The sequence below is a fragment of the Schistocerca serialis genome, chromosome 7 (assembly GCF_023864345.2).
Source record: "Schistocerca serialis cubense isolate TAMUIC-IGC-003099 chromosome 7, iqSchSeri2.2, whole genome shotgun sequence".
Taxonomy (NCBI): Eukaryota; Metazoa; Arthropoda; class Insecta; order Orthoptera; family Acrididae; genus Schistocerca; species Schistocerca serialis.
The window spans coordinates 55430089-55445345 of NC_064644.1; positions in this window are offsets into that span (position 1 = coordinate 55430089).

Consider the following 15257-nt stretch of genomic DNA (forward strand, 5'->3'; position numbering starts at 1 on the left):
TTTCAATTTACCAGATAGAGACTGGGACACTCAGATGTTTAGGACGGGTGGTAGGGACAGAGCATCGAGTGACATTATACTGAGTGCACTATCCGAAAATTACCTCGAGCAATTAAACAGAGAACCGACTCGTGGAGATAACATCTTGGACCTACTGATAACAAACAGACCCGAACTTTTCGACTCTGTATGTACAGAACTGGGAATCAGTGATCATAAGGCCGTTGCAGCATCCCTGAATATGGAAGTTAATAGGAATATAAAAAAAGGGAGGAAGGTTTATCTGTTTAGCAAGAGTAATAGAAGGCAGATTTCAGACTACCTAACAGATCAAAACTAAAATTTCTGTTCCGACACTGACAATGTTGAGTGTTTATGGAAAAAGTTCAAGGCAATCGTAAAATGCGTTTTAGACAGGTACGTGCCGAGTAAAACTGTGAGGGACGGGGAAACCCACCGTGGTACAACAACAAAGTTAGGAAACTACTGCGAAAGCAAAGAGAGCTCCACTCCAAGTTTAAACGCAGCCAAAACCTCTCAGACAAACAGAAGCTAAACGATGTCAAAGTTAGCGTAAGGAGGGCTATGCGTGAAGCGTTCATTGAATTCGAAAGTAAAATTCTATGTACCGACTTGACAGAAAATCCTAGGAAGTTCTGGTCTTACGTTAAATCAGTAAGTGGCTCGAAACAGCATATCCAGACACTACGGGATGATGATGGCATTGAAACAGAGGATGACACGCGTAAAGCTGAAATACTAAACACCTTTTTCCAAAGCTGTTTCACAGAGGAAGACCGCACTGCAGTTCCTTCTCTAAATCCTCGCACAAACGAAAAAATGGCTGACATCGAAATAAGTGTCCAAGGAATAGAAAAGCAACTGGAATCATTCAATACAGGAAAGTCCACTGGACCTGACGGGATACCAATTCGATTCTACACAGAGTACGCGAAAGAACTTGCCCCCCTTCTAACAGCCGTGTACCGCAAGTCTCTAGAGGAACGGAGGGTTCAAAATGATTGGAAAAGAGCACAGATAGTCCCAGTCTTCAAGAAGGGTCGTCGAGCAGATGCGCAAAACTATAGACCTATATCTCTTACGTCGATCTCTTGTAGAATTTTAGAACATGTTTTTTGCTCGCGTATCATGTCATTTCTGGAAACCCAGAATCTACTATGTAGGAATCAACATGGATTCCGGAAACAGCGATCGTGTGAGACCCAACTCGCTTTATTTGTTCATGAGACCCAGAAAATATTAGATACAGGCTCCCAGGTAGATGCTATTTTTCTTGACTTCCGGAAGGCGTTCGATACAGTTCCGCACTGTCGCCTGATAAACAAAGTAAGAGCCTACGGAATATCAGACCAGCTGTGTGGCTGGATTGAAGAGTTTTTAGCAAAAACACAGCATGTTGTTATCAATGGAGAGACGTCTACAGACGTTAAAGTAACCTCTGGCGTGCCACAGGGGAGTGTTATGGGACCATTGCTTTTCAGAATATATATAAATGACTTAGTAGGTAGTGTCGGAAGTTCCATGCGGCTTTTCGCGGATGATGCTGTAGTATACAGAGAAGTTGCTGCATTAGAAAATTGTAGCGAAATACAGGAAGATCTGCAGCGGATAGGCACTTGGTGCAGGGAGTGGCAACTGACCCTTAACATAGACAAATGTAATGTATTGCGAATACATAGAAAGAAGGACCCTTTATTGTATGATTATATGATAGCGGAACAAACACTGGTAGCAGTTACTTCTGTAAAATATCTGGGAGTATGCGTACGGAACGATTTGAAGTGGAATGATCATATAAAATTAATTGTTGGTAAGGCGGGTACCAGGTTGAGATTCATTGGGAGAGTGCTTAGAAAATGTAGTCCATCAACAAAGGAGGTGGCTTACAAAACACTCGTTCGACCTATACTTGAGTATTGCTCATCAGTGTGGGATCCGTACCAGGTCGGGTTGACGGAGGAGATAGAAAAGATCCAAAGAAGAGCGGCGCGTTTCGTCACCGGGTTATTTGGTAACCGTGATAGCGTTACGGAGATGTTTAATAAACTCAAGTGGCAGACTCTGCAAGAGAGGCGCTCTGCATCGCGGTGTAGCTTGCTCGCCAGGTTTCGAGAGGGTGCGTTTCTGGATGAGGTATCGAATATATTGCTTCCCCCTACTTATACCTCCCGAGGAGATCACGAATGTAAAATTAGAGAGATTAGAGCGCGCACGGAGGCTTTCAGACAGTCGTTCTTCCCGCGAACCATACGCGACTGGAACAGGAAAGGGTGGTAATGACAGTGGCACGTAAAGTGCCCTCCGCCACACACCGTTGGGTGGCTTGCGGAGTATCAATGTAGATGTAGATGTAGAACAGCAGCGGCGTGAGAATCAACGTCACTTCAGACTTGGCTATTGCGGTGGCTATTAAGTTATCTCTTTGGAAATAGGTGTCTCCAAGGGTATTAAACGGAATAGGATTTTCTGCACTATATTACGAGGAATACTCCATCGAAATAAATAAAAAGATAGGTAAAAATAATCTTGTGCCATTTGCTTGTACTTGTTAGTTATTACAGCGGAGTTAATTAATGCTCGACCAGCGTGTTTCATTCGGACATTTTGAAGTGTGTATTTGGCGATGAAGTTAACGGGTGCTTAGTAATTTACACAACAATCTCCAACTTCTTATTTCCCGTTGTGGAAAATAGACATTTGTTGTATACCTTGGTCAGCTGTCTTAGGTTTGATGCATGTAGTTTCAGCATATCACTACTTACAGTGATATATTTTTTCCAATTAGCATATAGCCTGTGGCGAAACTTTTTCTGTCCATCCATCCGTCTTTCTAAACACTAAACCCTACTCCATTTCAGCAATATCCTGTAACCATTAAACAGCAGTAAACTCAATGGTGAAATTTTTACAGATGTGAAACAGAAACGGTATAAAGACACATGACTCATTTTGTCATTGAAGAATTTCTCCTCTGAGAAGTATTAATTTTACAACATTGGTTCGTCTTATCAATGTGCCCATTCTAAGGTCCTCCGTTGTATGTAACGTATACTTTTTGTCCTGAAGATTTGTGACACACAGTAATTTTTCATAGGACATTCGGGAGCGCTCTAAAAACGTTATGAGCACAACTGTAAATGATTGCATGCATCCAGGCTTTTCAGAAGTCTAGAATTTCTGATTTTGTATGTAGTCAGTTACCAACCACTGATGGTGATCTGTAAAACATTTTGAGAATTTACGGTGAGTTACTAATTGTGGGGCCAAAAAGACAAGTTACGTTCCGTGTTTAGTTTCTTTCGGACTGAATAATAGGCAATTTCTGGATCTTTTACTATTGATGAGATCTGAAATTACTGTGACAGGTTTTGTTTCCCACCAGTAAATAACAAAAATGTACAGACGTTGTAAGGTGTATGCTTCGCCGGCGATGGGCGAGGCATGACAGAATCTCTGACCAGAGAGTAGTTTATTGTTAGTTGTTGCTTGTCGCGAGTCTGCGCTAGTCTGCGCGAGTCAACAGTAGTAGTCGGTCGGATACAGTAGGGAGTAGACGGTAGCAGTCTGCGGGAGTCGGCATGCGTCGGCTGTGTGCTCTGCTCGCGACTCTGGTCAGGACTCTGGACGATGAGTATTGTTGTAGAAGGTAAAGAAGCAGCATTGCGCATATCTAATAATGTATGTTAATTGTAATTAATTTTTTCAAAAAATGCCCCAATAATAATTTTTTTTATAAAGTAACTCTTTTAAAGAAAAACATACATTTCAATTTAAAGAATATTTCCTATACATTCCCTCCAAGAATATATATATATATATATATATATATATATATATATATATATATATATATATATATATACGCCAGCATTGCACGAAGCTGTGTCGAAGAATGTATAATTAAGAGCAGATATAGATGCAGTTTTTATTGAGGTAAGAATTTTTGCTTTTTTTGTTCAGAATACAGGGCCGAAGGTCAGCGCTGCTGCTCTTATAAAATTTACCAGATATTATCATTTCTGTTGGGAGTTTACATTTCGTTCATGGTTCATTATTTAATATTATTGAGTGGGTTCATGGTCAATTACCATTTCTATCAATTTTGTGGGGAGTTCACGCTTTGCTCCATTTTGAATTTTTATTTAAGAATATTTCGTGCGGAGAGGTTACAACGTACTGACTTCAAATTTGAGGAGCTGGACGAAAATAGTGGAAAGAACCCGTCAAAGAAAGAAGCCGTAAAACATGCGTAATCATAACTTCACTCATGCTTTGATGTTAAATATTATCAATAATACTGCTGGAAGGAGTAGTAACGGCAAAAAGGGTGCTCAACTGAACCGAGCAACAGTTTTTTTATTTAAACATATTAATGGGTCTAATTCGGCACAATGACACAAACGTAATTCATTTATCCGTTTTATTTTGTTAAATTTTATTTACTTTGCGATCGTCAATTCTGTGATCTTTAGTGAAGGAACAATATCTTTATTAACAGAAAGGTTACTTCACCTGAAGTGATTAAATGAAACAACTGACAGCAAAATTAGGTGCTCATATGAATGATTCTGTCTTGGACAGCCCGGTATTCAGAGTGATGAGCTTGCGCCGAATCGAATCTGTGTCGCGGACTAACGAAGAAGGCAGATGAGCCCGAAGACACCCGGTCACTAACTGTCACTAACATCAGCAAAACACAGTTTTAAAATGTCGATACCCTGGAGACGCGGGAAAAGACGAGGAAGAAGAAGAGGAGGATACCCATGGTTCGAAGTCTGCTCATTCGTTACTTTTCTCAGTGTAACCAACAAAATTTAATTTACGAAACATCTTTCAATGATTGTTTGCGAAAATTTTAGAGTGATTAGAGGACTGTTTCATATCGTATACTGCTCTGATTCTGGGGGAAAAAAAGTTGTGTCATCGAAACAAAATATTTGGATGTAGCAAAATACACAATACACAATACACAAAATACAAAATACTCCACCACTGCCGGTCCCAAGTCCGGGGCCTCATTTCGCAAGTGATGAGGAAGGAGGAGGGGGAGGAGTAACACCTCGTTAAAAAAAAACCTGGGTCCATCTGGCTCCGGATGGTAGCACCCTGTAAGGGCCCCTGCCTAGGGTTACTAGGTGAAACCTGGTCAACGGTCTCAAAGGCGGAAGAGGAAGTTCAGATTCCCAACGGCGGAGAGAGCGGAAGAACTACCTCCAGGACTCACAATCTTGGTTGTACATTTTGTGGCCTTTGGGCCAGACCCAAAATAACTTTCATCAATCATGGAAGTGTGTGATGTAAACTATTTTACCCCAGGTGGACGCCAGTACGTCAGCAGACATTCGGATTCTGGGGAGTCTGCAACATTGCACAAAGACAAGTCGGAGTGTCTTGGAATCTCATCCAAATTTCAATATAGGCAATCAACGTACCTAGCAACTTTCAATGCAAACTCATTGTTGAAAACCGGAAAACTAAAACATCTAACAGATACGCTAAAGAACCACAACATACTCATAACAGCAATTCAAGAAACACGATACATGGATACAGATACCTTCGATTCCGAAGGTTTTAGGATATACAAAGGGAAAGTGGGGCCGAGAGTAATGAAAATGTACCACATCTTGGTACAGCCTTTATAATCAACAAACAAATCTTGAACTCAATAGTTGGCTTTGATTCCCAATCAGAAAGAATCTCAAGTCTTACATTCACAAGCACAAACAAAATCTACACAATTATCAATGCACGTGCCCCTATAAACGAGGATAACAGGAAAAACAAAGAAAAAGTGGAGGCCTTTTGGAATCATCTAGATGACATTATTCAGAAAATTCCAGATAAAAACATCATCATTCTTCCTGGAGATTTTAATGCACAGATTGGTAAAGAAAAAAGATATAAGAAAATAGTTGGAAACTATCCTGCACACAAGAGAACAAACAGAAATGGTGTGAGACTAATAGAACTTTTCCAAGCACACAATTTAATTCTTAAATCCACAGCTTTCAAGAAACTACCACGAAGACAAAAAACATGGGTATCCCCAAATCCTAGCCTTGGGGAATTTCAACTTGATCATGTGGCAATTAAGAAGATTTCTAGCAAAGAAATCATGAACGTTTGGGTACTCAGGGGTGCAAACTGGGATTGAGACCATTACCTTTCTAAAATTAAGTTCAAAGTCATCCCAAACAGGAAAGGCAGCATGAAACAAAGTAAAGGTCGGAAGTATAGCACAGAAAAGATATTAAAATCAGATGAATTCACAAAAGCAACAGAAACCATTCAGACACAAAGCTGGGGGGATATCAAGGGAAACCTCATTACTACAGCTGAACGGATAGCACCTAACAAAAAAAGTAAAAAACATGCCCGGTGGTCGCTGGAATGTGATGCCATTGAAACGAGAAAACAGGCATGGCAAAGTTGGCAATCACAGAAAACAGAAGAAAGTAGACTGAATTTCATTACAGTTAGAAAACTGGTAGATAAAAATATAAAACGGATTAAGAAGACACATGAAAACAAAACTCTCCTCCAAATTGATGAAGAATTTGCTAAAAACAACACAAGGAGCTTTTACAGAACTTTCAAACAAAGGTTATCAAGATACAAAGCACCCACCCTCCAATTTCGAGATGTAAATGGGACCATCGCACACAACAACACGGAAAACTGCAAAATACTAGCAGGCTACTTTGAGAAACTCTTGAATTGTGAACCCATCCTTGAAAAATTTGAATCCATTCCAAACAACCGTGAGAAGCCGGATTCAGAACCACCGACGACTGAAGAACTACAGAAGGTCATCTCAGAACTTAAAAACAACAAGGCGTCCGGAGAAAATCAAATAGTGGCCGAACTATGGAAAAAGGCTGACAAAAATGCAGTTACATCCCTAAAGTGTGTTTTCGATCAAATCTGGAAAGAAGAAGAGATCCCCGCAGAATGGAGAACAGCTCTCATCCACCGTATCCACAAGAAAGGTTTGAAGACAGACCCCAACAATTACAGAGGAATATCACTGCTGGATATAACGTACAAGATTCTTTCTAAAGTCCTTTTGAACAGGGCAGAGCCGCAATTGGATCCGCAAATCGGGGAATACCAGGGAGGTTTTAGAAAGGGTAGATCATGTTCGGAACAAATACTAAACCTCAAAAACATCATGGCTTACCAAAAATCAAGGGCAAAGACATACGTAATCTCCTTCATTGATTTCAGAAAAGCATATGATTCGATTGATAGAGAATTTCTGTTATCAGTCCTGGAAGAAATGGGTTTGGATAAGAAAACAACTAATATTATAAAAGCGACCCTTACAAATACATTTTCGAAAGTTAAATTTATGGGCGAACTGTCGGAACCCTTTGAAATAAAAACGGGAGTGCGACAGGGCGATGGGCTCTCACCGTTGCTGTTCAATTGTGCTCTTGAGAAAGTAGTCAGGGAATGGAACACAAATATTAAGAGTGGTATAAGACTGGGTTGCAAAAAGAAGAACCTTAAAGTAAATTGCATTGCTTTTGCAGATGATATGGCCCTGTTTGCTGAAACAATGGAAGAAGCACGGGAGCAAATCCTTGAACTAAAGAAACAAGCAGCTAAAATTGGTCTTCACATCTCCTCTGAAAAAACTAAGATATTGACAAACATCAAGCACTCATGTAAATACCTCAAAGTTCAAGAACAGAAGATTGAAATAGTAAAAGAATTCAAATATCTCGGAGAATGGATTACTTGGAATGCTGGGGAAAGCAAAGCAATGGAATCCAGAAAAAATAAACTTGAATTGGCCTTCCAACTAACAAAAAATACATACAACAAAAAATCCCTTTCATGGGGGTCAAAATTACACATTACAAGACGGTGATTAAGCCAGAAGCACTGTATGCAGCAGAAACACTTAACATGAATTTCAAACGCCAAATGGAGAAACTTGAGATAAAGGAAAGAAAAATTTTAAGAAAAATCATTGGGCCAAAATTTCAAGACAATAAGATTATATACATAAAAAATGAAACTCTCTACAAGAAAATTGAAATACTTTCAGATTCTATGCGAAAAAGGAGAATAAATTTTTATGGTCATCTTCTCAGAATGGATTCCAACAGATTAACTAAACAAATCTTTGACTTCTTCCGTAACCGAAAAACGAAGCCCAACTGGTTTAAAGAAATTGAGAAAGACCTAGTGGAATTAAATATTTCAGAAAATTCACTTATTGATCGAACTGCTAAATTAATTACTAAAGATGAAAACATAAGGTTCCAAGACAAATCCACACAAAAGTCCAAATCCTTCATCTCGGAAGAAGAGAGTAGAAGAAGATCAGAAAGAATGAAGAAATACTGGGCCCTAAGAACAACGCACAAAGAAATGATTGATCCAGCGTACCCCAAAGAGGGTGAAACGAAAGAAGAAGAAGAAAATACACAATATCATAATTGTGATTACCCACTTTCTACCATGATGGATCATATAGTGTTTAATGCCGACCACCTTCTGCCTATTACAAAGTTTCGGTGAGTGCAGGCACTCGAGTGCCACATTCTAGGATACTTTGAATCCGGTTCCAGTGGGCAGCGCGGGATTCAGTACAAAATGTGCAATAAATTGTATATGTAGTGTAGAGATTTGGGGAGCATCAGGGCCTATAGTTAATTATGGCACCTGTTACAATGCAAATTGAGTGCTTGTCAGAGTAGAGACACCGTGATTCTAGTAAACCCTGTAAGTAGGCTGTTTATGTTTTCTCTATGTAAGTAGGCTGTTTATGTTTTCTTATTGGCAACGTTACGTAGCGCTCAATATGAAAATCTCTGGCTGTGCTGTGTGCAGTCTGTGGCTAGTTTGCATTGTTGTCTGCCATTGTAGTGTTGGGCAGCGGCAGCTGGATGTGAACAGCGCGTAGCGTTGCGCAGTTGGAGGTGAGCCGCCAGCAGTGGTGGATGTGGGGAGAGAGATGGCGGAGTTTTGAAATTTGTCATGAACTGCTATATTTATATATGATGATATCAAGGTAAATACATTGTTTGTTCTCTATTAATATCTTTCATTTGCTAACTATCCCTATCAGTAGTTAGTGCCTTCCATAGTTTGAATCTTTTATTTAGCTGGCAGTAGTGGCGCTCGCTGCATTGCAGTAGCTTGAGCAGCGAAGATTTTTGTGAGGTAAGTGATTTGTGAAACGTATAGTTTAATGTTAGTCAGGGCCATTCTTTTGTAGGGAATTTTGAAAGTCAGATTGCGTTGCGCTAACAAAATATTGTGTGTCAGTTTAAGCACAGTCATGTATAATTGTTCAAAGGGGAAGTTTCAACCCAACATAGTCGTAAAAACTGGTTTATGAATCACGTGAATCGCTAGGGGTGCCAAGCTCTCAGTTTCTTATAATACGTAGGTAATAAGCCTGTACTTAGTACTGACGTGGGTGTACAGCAAGAAGCGTAATAAGACTCAGAGCAGGTAATGCAAATTCAGAATCACTCTTCGTTCTCGGCCCTGTCATTCTGCTCTGACGTTAATGATAAATCTGTTAAAGCTAATTTGCTCCATCCATTGCTCTCCAAACATTCCATACTTTAAGATGTATTTACAAACAGGCAATTTCTGATTGCAATACATCTGCCAGCAACTATTCAAATGAAGCCTCTGATTCTAGAGTCTGTTCAAAAAGCGCAACACCAAGAGACATGGTAGAACGTAACTGCGATTGGTTCACAGCGATTTTCATGTGCGTCAAGATTTACCGGACTTCACAACATTGTATCTCCAGTGGGCTCTGATATTTGTGTGAGGTGTTTTCGAAACCAACTACAGCCGCTGTCGTAGCATCATCTCACCGTTACAGGCGTAGGCAGGTGGGTGCACGGAAATACCTCATTACCCGGTCGTCCGATATCTTTCACATTGTCAGTTGTTTGAATAAAGCACCCCACACACGAACATACAGCACTTAGACAAAAGCCCATCGAAAGCGAAAATTATTCACTGGCAATATACATTCAACCGCATCACTAATGTTTGACGAGGTTATCAAGGGTAGTTTAACATGAAAGAAATTTCCTGAGTTAACAAATCACCTGTGTCGTACAAAAATAGTGAAATATGATGTTATCCATTACATATGAGTATCTAGTGTATCACCACTCCTCTGCAAGCCTCGTACATTCGACCCACACGAGCCACATTTGGTGTAGCAAAAACTGCAACTGTCTTAAATTCCAACATGGCTCAACCGTTTACAATACAGCGGGCCAGTCCACTACAAGTGGTTGCAGAGCCAGAGGGCCACTGGTGTATTCGTTGAGATTATTCCACCGACAGAAAATGGTATCCAGTTCCAAGGTTAGATGATGGCAACTTAATCCTTCATCGCAAGATGTTATTTTCGAAAACGTAGCTCATGAAACCTGTTTATCAGATGCCCCTCAGAGAAGAACAAGAGCACAAAACAACAAATATCAAGCCATCTGGCCTTTATGAATTTAATTTCATGCCATTAGAATTACGCAATCCGCCTACGACTTTTCAAAGATTTATTAACACTAGATTTCTGTTTTCCCTATACAATTGACGCTCTGATTACATCTATTTCAAAAGAAAAACTATAACAGTATCTAACTACACTTGTCAAACGTTTTAATCGATACGCTCTACGGATTAATATTAGTAAGTCAATGTTTCGCACTCAGAAAATAGGGTGTTTGGGATACTTCAGTATGCCGGAGGGCACCAGACCAGGCTTGGTTACAGTAACATCCATTGTCAAGTCTTAGTTCGGGTGCAATGAAAGATTTACCTCATATTTATACAACACAACAGGGACTTCCCATAATTTTGCCATTTAAGCAGCAGAACAGATTGTTTAGCTGTGATGGAGCTCACAATATTTAATTAATATTGCTGAGTTTCGGGTTGTTGTCATGCATTCTAAAGCTTTCAGCATTTAGTGACACTTCGTTCAAATTCAGATATGTGTGAAATCTTATGGGACTTAACTGCTAAGGTCATCAGTCACTAAGCTTACACACTACTTATCCTGAATTATCCTAAGGATAAACACACACACCCATGCCCGAGGAAGGACTCGACCCTCCGCCGGGACCAGCCGCACAGCTCATGACTGCAGCGCCTGAGACCGCCCGGCTAATCCCACGCGGCGGATGTTAGAGTTAACCAGTCCTCCAGCCGTGCAACTATAAGTTGTGAATTTGTGTAATCATGAGCCCAGAGAAATCACTAGAGAAATAAACGTCCACCAAAACAGAGCCTCACACATCTGAGTAAGCCTCATAAGCAGCGGCAGGCTCTCCAGAGGATGACCACTATTAACTGTGTTCCCTCAAGCGGCATCTCTCCTTTCAGCACGTTACACAGCTTGAAGATCAGCTGAATTTTCTTTCTTTTAAATGTTTATTCTTGCTTTTGTAGATACTTGTACTCTATATCCATGCGTTAACGGCAAGACCTTCGCCCCCTCTAACGAAGTTCCTCCAGCGAGGAGCTCGGTGGTCGCTGCAGCGCGTCCAGAGCCTACAGATCCGGACTACTGGCAGCGCACACCAGTCCCTGTCTCACGACACCCAGGCACGCCAGACTAGTTTGCAGCCACAAAGGATGAGGTGCCGGGAGTGCTTCCGATTTGGCACGATACGGGAGGCAGGTGTGGCTTATCGAACGCCATGGACACGTGGCATTACCCACCGAAAGTTTAGTCTCATGACATCTACTTAATCTATCTCTGAACCTACACTTCTGCGGTCATTTCCTAAATGATAACTCAGTTAGTAAGTTCATCGTGATTGGAAGTCGAAATCGCCTGCGTAGATATGCTACTGATGTGGATTTTTAGTCATTAAGATGTTCTGAGATTCGTGCAAAATGGTGAGCATCGTATGCATAAAATCAGTTCAGTGCCTACCCACACCACAATCCACACGCACTGGGTACTTAGCCATTCACCTAAAATGGAATAGATATGACGCTTCCACATCTACAGGGTGTTACAAATAGGTACGGCCAAACTTTCAGGAAACATTCCTCACACACAAACAAAGAAAATACGTTATGTGGACATGTGTCCGTAAACGCTTACTTTCCATGTTAGAGCTCATGTTATTACTTCTCTTCAAATCACATTAGTCATGGAATGGAAACACATAGCAACATAACGTACCAGCGTGACTTCAAACACTTTGTTTCAGAAAATGTTCAAAATGTCCTCCGTTAGCGAGGATACATGCATCCACCCTCCGTCGCTTGGAATCCCTGATGCGCTGATGCAGCCCTGGAGAATGGCGTATTGTATCACAGCCGTCCACAATACGAGCACGAAGAGTCTCTACATTTGGTACCGGGGTTGCGTGGACAAGAGCTTTCAAACGCCCCCATAAATGAAAGTCAAGAGGGTTGAGGTCCGGAGAGTGTGGAGGCCATGGAATTGGTCCGCCTCTACCAATCCATCGGTCACCGAATCTGTTGTTGAGAAGCGTACGAACACTTCGACTGAAATGTGCAGGAACTCCATCGCGCATGAACCATATATTGTGTCGTACTGGTAAAGGCACATGTTCTAGCAGCACAGGTAGAGTATCCCGTATGAAATCATGATAACGTGCTCCATTGAGCGTTGGTGAAAGAACATGGGGCCCAATCGAGACATCACCAACAATGCCTGCCCAAACGTTCACAGAAAATCTGTGTTGATGACGTGATTGCACAATTGCGTGCGGATTCTCGTCAGGCCACACATGTTGATTGTGAAAATTTATAATTTAATCACGTTGGAATGAAGCCTCATCCGTAAAGAGAACATTTGCACTGAAATGAGGATTGACACATTGTTGGATGAACCATTCGCAGAAGTGTACCCGTGTAGGCCAATCAGCTGCTGATAGTGCCTGTACCCGCTGTACATGGTAGGGAAACAACTGGTTCTCCCGTAGCACTCTCCATACAGTGACGTGGTCAACGGTACCTTGTACAGCAGCAACTTCTCTGACGCTGACACTAGGGTTATCGTCAACTGCACGAAGAATTGCCTCGTCCATTGCAGGTGTCCTCATCGTTCCAGGTCTTCCCCAGTCGCGAGTCATAGGCTTGAATGTTCCGTGCTCCCTAAGACGCCGATCAATTGCTTCGAATGTCTTCCTGTCGGGACACCTTCGTTCTGGAAATATGTCTCGATACAAACGTACCGCGCCACGGCTATTGCCGCGTGCTAATCCATACATCAAATGGGCATCTGCCAACTCCGCATCTGTAAACATTGCACTGACTGCAAAACCACGTTCGTGATGAACACTAACATGTTGATGCTACGTAATGATGTGCTTGATGCTAGTACTGTAGAGCAATGAGTCGCATATCAACACAAACACCGAAGTTAACACTACCTTCCTTCTATTGGGCCATCTGGCGGTGAATCGAGGAAGTACAGTACATTCTGACGAAACTAAAATGAGCTCTAACATGGAAATTAAGCGTTTCCGGATACATGTCCACATAACATCTTTTCTTTATTTGTGTGTGAGGAATGTTTCCTGAAAGTTTGGCAGTACCTTTTTGTAACACCCTGTATATTAAGTCTTGAACCAAAGAAATTATGAGTGACTTACGAGAATGTAGCATATTTTTTACTTTACATTTATAAGATATTTACTTGCTGTTTTGTATTGTGTATTTGGCTATTGTACCTAACACGATATCAACAAATGTTGATTTGGTGGAATATGTATCGAACCTTCCTTCGCTGATTCCGCTGCCGAAAATATCTCAATCGAAGCAAATTGCTGATTTCTCACAATGCAATAATTGTTCCTGTAATAAAACACATGATTTATGCGTTTTTAATAATCCAAATCCGTTTAAAGCACTCACAGTACCTTCCACTTCTGTCGTTTCGTTAAAATTATTACTTTTACAGAAATGCTATCTGTGACAATATTTTCTGCAATTCTGTGAGTAAAAGATACTTACCTTCTTACCGTTGCTAGTAGTATAAGGATCTCGTGGGATATACCCAATATTTGTTACTCTTGGAAACTCTGTTAATTGCCCCAAGGGGAAGTTGTCCAATCAATATCAAACGTTACATTAGCTAATTGCAGATACTACAGGTCTCTGAGGTGGATATATAATCTAGACTTTCTCATTGATTATTTAATTAATGTTTGATACGAAGTGAATAATAGTTTGATTTACTTTAAAGACGAACCAGTCAGTCATCTTAAATAAATTACTTCTCATTATTATTTAAGTTTCGTAATATCTGCTGCCGATTGGCGACAGCATTGATTATTTCTCGCAGTTATGTTGCCTTTTACTCTGTCAAATGTAAAGAGCGCTGAGATTGTGGTGGCATCAGCCACACCTAGTGCTCATCCTAAAGCACAGCTACACCCAGTGTTTCACGCAGACCCCTCAGGTGAAATCAGCTGCACTGCCAGGGGCGCCCTCTCTGATCATGTGATGCAGTCATGCAGTACCAGCGAATTTTGTGAACTTCAAAACCTCTGTCTCAACTAGCTCCCGCCCACCACATCGGTCCACATACAGATACACTGTCGGTCTCTCCTGCAGAGTAGCTGAGACAAGTACTGGGTGGACCGGGAAAACGTAAACAGCAACCAAACTCACGGCTTTACATTTAGTCATACAGACCAAGTAGAAAATAATACAACGGTTGTGGTAGATTTACTTCTTGATGACATTCTTTTTTTTCCTCTAAATTAAAACCGAGTAAAGTTTTATACACTGATAAAAAAAGTTTCGGCAACAAACAACAAGATTCGTTGCACAGAGACAAACTTTCCCTGATTGTAAATGAGTTATAACTGTAGAATACAAATGAAAACCATTCCAAAGTTAACATTGCTCAAAAGCTTTTTATTCAATACAACCGGTTTCAACAGTCTTAGCTGTCACTTCAGGACTTAAACATTTTTTGCATTGAAATATATTAATTTCACCCTGACATCGTGCCCAAGATGTGAAGTGGATAAAACACAGAACATTATAAACTTTTGGCATTGCTAAAATATTCGAAAACACGCAACAGCTTGTCGGAAAGGCCATGTACATATACATATTGCCAGTCAATATGTACAGTCGTGCTCAAAAGTATCCGAACGACCTGAACTGCATTTCGCCTGATTCGCATGCAACCGACATAACGCGGCTGTCTAGCAGGTCCTCTAATCGCTCCTTGGTACAGTCGTTTGACT